Consider the following 7,405-nt stretch of genomic DNA (forward strand, 5'->3'; position numbering starts at 1 on the left):
GCTAGGAGTTCAGTGTTCCATTCAGTGGCTTTCTGGTAGGTTATGTCAAATTCCTAAGACATCCTATCTAGCAAGAATATAGCATGCCATTTATAAATGGTAGCAGTTATTAATAAGTTATAATGATTTGTGTTTTGAAATACCAGATAAGGAATTAGTTGTATTTCTATTGTGTAATATTTGTAGTGTTTTTCACTATGTTGAACACTATTAGTAATGTTTAATTATGTTGACTTCAGATGCTTAAATAAAACTTTAAAAATACTGTAATTTTTAAAAACCCCATGATTGTTATCTTTATTACCAAAATTTACGTTGAAATGTGTAATCTGGTTTACCTACATATATTCACTAATTTGGCCATTCACATAACAAATGTAATTTTTAATCTAGCTTTTTCAAATGTTGAGTAGTAAAAAGTAATTTGCAGAGATACAGTAATAGTAAGAGCTTGTAATGTAGTGGAGTATCTTAAACAATCTGATATTTTCATTTCTTATTTTCTTTGCATAAAAAAAATTAATGATTTCTCATTCCTGTGAAAACCTCATTTCCTTAGGTCCTTAAAATTGAAAATTTGATGTTTTTTTCCCCTTGTTCTTTTTTGACACTTTCAGCCGTTCATTGATTAGTGCAGATATTATCAGTAAATTGAATGCCTCAAAGAGTTAAGTTTTTAGTTAAAAAAATCACACAATTTAACATCCTGATAGGCTTCAAATTACTTGTTATTTAGAACGTGTATTACTTAAGTCAGCATACTCAAATGGATCAGTAGAGAAAAAGAATAGCAGAACAGTAAATGAGCTAAAGGTCAATTTTTTTAATCTTAATTTTAATTTGGAAAAATATATAGATTTATTACATATTAGGGATCACGTACAACTGAGCACTTTTTCATCAGTGATTTTTATTTATTTTTTTTATTTTTTTTTCAACGTTTATTTATTTTTGGGATAGAGAGAGACAGAGCATGAACAGGGGAGGGGCAGAAAGAGAGGGAGACACAGAATCGGAAACAGGCTCCAGGCTCTGAGCCATCAGCCCAGAGTCTGACGCAGGGCTCGAACTCACGGACCGCGAGATCGTGACCTGGCTGAAGTCGGATGCTTAACCGACTGCGCCACCCAGGCACCCCTTATCAGTCATTTTTAAATAGCCACATCTGCTCTTGAAAGTTTTCTTTCAGGAAAGAATACATTCTTTTCAATCTAACTTTAAATACACAGAGAACTTCCAATTCTGCTAACCAAGGAAGCCACTATCTAGGTCTTTCACCAACTTATCAACTTCAAATACTATATTTAAACAAATTTTATATATTTGTTAACTGTAGGCTTTATTTTCAGGTGCTTTAAAGAAACCCATCTACGCTTTTCTACTTCTTTGTCCAAATTTGTGTTGGTTGCATTATTATTATTTTAGTTGCTATATTAAAGTGCTTTATAATATAATATATATTGTATATATTATATATATTATTATTATATATTATATATATATAATATTATATATTATACATATTAATATAATATAATATAAAGTAGAACTAAGAACAAGTGTGATGAGCACTGTGATTGCACCAGCCTGTTGCTAGAGAAAGATTCTAGGCTGTGGATCAAAGAGGGAGATCCCAGTGGAAGCCTAGAATTTATATCCCTGAATTGAAGAGAATTGAGTGTCTAGAGAAACTAAGGAGGCAAGGCAGAGTATCCAAGAAAGAGCTTCACAGAGAGAAAAGTCTAGATCCTCTGCCTAAAACTGTGGCTGGACTCCTCAGTTATCTGTAGAAATATGAGAAAACTATCCAGGACAGGGGAAAAAAATCCTAAAAGGATAAGAGGAAGCAGTAATTGTATCTTGCACAGTACCAGAAATTGTGCTGATTCCCACCAGCCAGATGAGAAAATTTCAGAATTCATGGGACACTGTATAGAGTACACAGAAGAGGCTTTTCCTTGGAGTATATGGAATAATTAGCTCTTTTCTAAAAGCTGCTTATGTCTTCCTAACAAATCTTAAAAGCAAGATCCAAAAACATCAATAGTTTTCAAGTAAGTAAACTGTCTCCCAGAACAAAACTCAAGAATATTTATAGCAATACAGACTATTCAGCATGTTTTAAAGTAAAATTAACAATTTTTGATATCAAACAAAAATTACTGGGCATGCAAAACCAGGATAATAGGAATGAAAACACAATGCAACAAAAGTCATGGGATATAGTTAAAGCAGTACTCAGAGGGAAATTTTGTAGCATTTCTTAAATGCCTTTATTAAAAAAGAAAGATAGTGAAGAATGGCTTCAAGTCAACAAAGTCTGATTGCTTTTAAACATTTTTTTCAAAAAAAGAGAAAATAAAATCAACAGAGCAAGAAAGGGAAAGAAAGGAAAAGAAAGAAAGAAGAGAAAAAAGAGAAAAAAAGAAAATAAAAAAAGACAAAGATCAGCACAACAATCAATGAAGTAGGAAATAGAAAAGAAGAGAAAAATATCAATACAATCAAAAGCTGGTTCTTCGAAGAAATCAATGTAATGGATGAAGAAACCAATGTAAACCAATGGTCAGAGTAATAAGAAGGATTAAAACAATTATAAGAAACATAAGAAATGAGATAGATGAAATCATTACAGATACTACTGATCTTGAAAATATGGGAAATATTACACAAGAAATTATAATTTTGTATAATTGACTACTATGCAAATACATTCCACAATTCTAATGAAATTACCATAATACTTGAAGGACATGAACTATCAAAACTCACTCAAAAAATAATGCAAATAAATATACTGTGAAACGAAAACAAATCTGAATTTAGGGAGATAATTTTTTTTCCTCAAAAGAAAGGTTATTTCCATAGGGAGAATACTGTGATTTTAGAAAACTGGAACAACACAAAATTGAACAGAAAAAGGCTCTTCTGCTATAGGGTAAGGAGGGATAAGCAAAGATAAGCAGGATCTTTTAAAAGAAAGTTGACCAACCTGCTTTGGATTCCAAGTCTTCCTCTCTCTCTACCCCTCCCCTGCTCATGCTCTGTCTCTCTCTCTTTCAAAAATAAGATAAACTCTAGGTCCAGATGCCTTCACTGGTGAAATGTTCCAAACTTTTATGAAGAAATAATACCACTGCTAAATATTTTTTCCAGAAAATTAAAGAGGATAATATTCCCAACTTATTCTGTGAGGACATTTTATGAATCATTATTTTTAAAACAGATTCAGACAAGGAGATTAAGAGAAAAGAAAGCTAGAATCCAAAGTCCCTCATGAATATAAGTCCACAACTTTCTAAAATTATTTTAGTAAATAAAATGCGAGACTATACAAAAGGAACAATACTTCATGACCAAGTGAACTTTATTCCAAGAATAAAACATTGCTTTAACATTTGAAAATCAACATCCTAACAACAGGAACTCTAATTCATTGCTAGGGGGAATGCAAAATGGTAAAGCTATGTGGGAAGATACCATATGACCAAGCTATCACATTTCTACATGCAAGCCCAGATGGTTTGAAAACATATATCCACTCAGAAATATTCACATGAATGCTTATGTTAGCTCTATTCTCAATCACCAAAAATTGGAAGATTTTTGGTCCCTCAATAGGGTAATGGATAAACAAACTGTAGTAAATCCTTAAAATGTAATATTACTCGGCAAGAGAGGGAATGAGCTCTTAAGCCATCCAAAAACCTGGATGAATCCTAAATGCATATAGCTATTTAAAAGAAGCCACTCTGAGAATTCCATGTACTGTGTCATTTTAATTACACGATATTCTGGGAAAAGCAAAAATGTAGAGATGGTAGAGATCACTGTTTGCCAGGGGTTTAATGATAGGGGAAGGTTGAATGTTAACACAGGGAAGTGAAAGTATTCTAATTCTGTATAATACTCTGATAGTGGTTGCAGGACACTACTTATTCGGATATCTCTGTAGATCTTTACAGCAAAAAATGTACCCTAAACTAATGTATGTAAATTACGTACAACATTTGGGGAGTAAAGACAATCCCAGCATGCAATGAAAACCATAACAAAAGAAACTAATTGTATTGCAAATGTATGAAATTTCCTTAAGAAAGGAATAGATATAAACACTATGACCACTGTAACTGGAAATTAATGCAGTCCAGAAGATTAAAGTAAAATGAAATGTACTGAAGCACTGAACTTAGTTGATAAAGTCGTTTAATTGTTTCCTATTGCACACAGGTTAACAATTCTGAAGGTGCCTGTATCTTTATACTAAAATAAAACAATGAATAGTGGATAGCAGGAGCCAGATTCCTTATTGAAGTGACAGGCTACAGATTAGCAAAGGGAGGAAGAAGAATGATCCATGTGGGAAGCATTAGATTTGGAGACATCAGCATGAAGGCATGTTTAATTTAACATAAATGCAGGTTTATAGATAGATAAAGAGAGATCTGTATTCACATGGGTTAGCATACACACAGAGATAATCTTGATCTGTTAGCAGAGAGGACCTAGAAGTAATGACACTCTAGTAGCAATCACTACACGTGGCACCCAAATCCTAGTTTCTAATACTTATCTCCAATGACAGGAATTAGGGCTTCTTGTAGAAATGGTAAATTTTAGGGTTAAGGCAGGAATTACACAAAATGTACCTGCTGTATCTTGCTGTGACAGAAAGTAAGAAAGGGCTCAGTTAAAAAACAAACACTTAAATAATTTGAGTATGTCAAAGGGATAAATTAACCAATTGAAAGAGTTCCCAAGGGGCGCCTGGGTGGCTCAGTCGGTTGAGTGTCCAACTTCGACTCAGGTCACGATCTTGCGGTCTGTGAGATTGAACCCCTGTTGGGCTCTGTGCTGACAGCTTGGAGCCTGTTTCAGATTCTGTGTCTCCCTCTCTCTCTCTGCCCCGCCCCTGCTCATGCTCTGTCTCTGTCTCTCTGTCAAAAAAAAAAAAAAAAAAAAAAAAAAAAAAGACAAATTTTTTTTTGAAATAGTTACCAATATCCAAAGCTGGACAATTTAGGCAATAAAATAAATAAAGTAGTATTGGATTATAACTCAAAGTGTACAATACATATTTATGAGTCTTATAAAAAATAAATTATTAGTTAAGTAAATATATATTTTATATTTATTTAGAGGATAGAAAAATCTCCTGTTTGGAATTCTAAACAATTTATTTAGATACTCCCCAGAAGGTAGAACATGACTTTCCACTCCTCAAGTATGGGATCTGCGGAATCACTTCCTTCCTAAGATTACGGTATGGAAAGGGTAAAAAAGAGTGACTTACTGGGAGAGAAACCTAACAAATACTGCCTCAGCCGTGGAATCAAGGTCAATATCAACAGTGATAAATCTTGTTGATAGTATGTACTTTTGATATGATGTGAAAAAAAAAGACACTTTATTTCTGTGGTTTCCCAAAAATCCATATACCCAGTCTAATAGGAAGACAAACATCAGACAAGTCCCAGTTGATGGACATTCTATAATATCCCTGACCAGTACTCTTCAAAATTGTTGGGGTCATAAAAAATAAGGAAAGTCTGAAAAACTGTCACAGCCAAGAGCAGCTTGTGGAGACATGGCAGATAAATATAATATGGTATCCTGGATGGGATCTAAGAACAGAAAGTGACATTAGGTGAAAAGTAAGAAAATTTTTTTAAGGTATGAAATTTAGGGGCACCTGGGTGGCTCAGTCCGTTGAGTAGCCAACTCTTGATTCCCGTTCGGGTCATGATCCCAGGGTTGCAGGATCAAGCCCCATGTTGAGCTCTGTAATAAGGGTGGAGCCTCCTTAAGATTCTTTCTCTCTTTCCCTCTGCGCCTCTCTCCTAGTCGTATGTGCTGTCTCTCTCTAAAACAAAAAAATAAAATAAAATAAAATAAAATAAAAAAGTAAAAGTATGAAGTTCAGTTAATAATAAAATGTCCATATCCATTCACTAATTGTGACAAATGTACCATAGCAATTTAAGATACTAATAATATAGAAAAAATTGATTGTGTGGTGTATGAGAACTCCATTATTTTCATAATTGTTGTGGAAATCTAAAATGATATTAAAATAACATATTATTTAAAATTGTATAAAAACAATGTAATTCCACATGTTAATAATTAGAAAACAAAAGAAAAAAAAAACATACATTGTCTCAATGCCTGCGGAAGAAGCTTTGGGCAAAATCCAGTATCCGTTCTTGGAAAAAAGATAAATAATAATAACCTCTCAGTTAACTAGGACTGCAAAGGAACTTCCTCAACTGGATTAGGAACATCTATGAAAAATCTGTGTCTAACATCATACTTACTGGTGAAAGACTGAATGTTTTTCCATCCAAAGCTAGAATAAGGCAAAGATGTCTTTTCTCACCATTTCTATTCAACATTGTACTGGATGGTGTTAGCCAGTGAAAAGCAAGGAAAGTAAAATGCATCCATAGTGAAAATGAAGAAATGTAAATACTTCTATTCACCAATAATGTGATTAATATAAGGAGAATTTATAAAACTTTGGTAAAAAATATGAAATAAAAAAATCTGTAGTTGGGGCACCTGGATGGCTCAGTCAGTTCAGTATTCAACTCTTGATTTCAGCTCAGGTCATGATCTCACTCTTCATGGAATTGAGAATTCTCTCTCTCCCTCTCTCTCTCTCTCTGCCCCTCCCTGACTCACATGCTCGCTCTCTCTCTCAAAATAAATAAATAAACTTAAAAAATATCTATAGCTAATGAATTTAGCATTCCTGCAGGAAACAAAATATACAAAAACTCAATATCTATATACTGCTGTCACATAATTTTACTGTAGTAAAAAATATCAAATATAATTGCATCTGAATGAATGAAATACTTAGTAATAAACTAACTAAAATGTACCATGAACTGTACACTAAAAAGGAAAAAAGATTGTTGGGAGAAATTAAAGAAAAACTAAATAAATAGTTAGATGTTCATGAGTTAGAAAGACAATAATTTTAAAATTCCAATTCTCCCCTAATTGATCTATGGGTTCAACACAATCCCAAACAATAACAATCAGGCTTTTTTCTCTTTGTGTCTTCGTTTGTTTGTTTGTTTCTTTCTTTGGGTTGGGGTGGAGGATAGCGGGGCATGAGGGTGAGACTAATGCAAGCTGATTCTGAAATCCATATGGAGTGGGGCGCCTGGGTGGCTCAGTCGGTTGGGCAGCCGACTTCGGCTCAGGTCATGATCTCGCGGTCCGTGAGTTCGAGCCCCGCGTCGGGCTCTGTGCTGACAGTTCAGAGCCTGGAGCCTGTTTCAGATTCTGTGTCTCCCTCTCTCTGACCCTCCCCCATTCATGCTCTGTCTCTCTCTCTATCTCAAAAATAAATAAACGTTAAAAAAAAATTGAAATCCATATGGAGAGGCTAAGT

This window comes from Herpailurus yagouaroundi, unplaced genomic scaffold (genome assembly GCF_014898765.1).
Source record: "Herpailurus yagouaroundi ecotype Mexico unplaced genomic scaffold, PumYag 159, whole genome shotgun sequence".
Classification (NCBI taxonomy): Eukaryota; Metazoa; Chordata; class Mammalia; order Carnivora; family Felidae; genus Herpailurus; species Herpailurus yagouaroundi.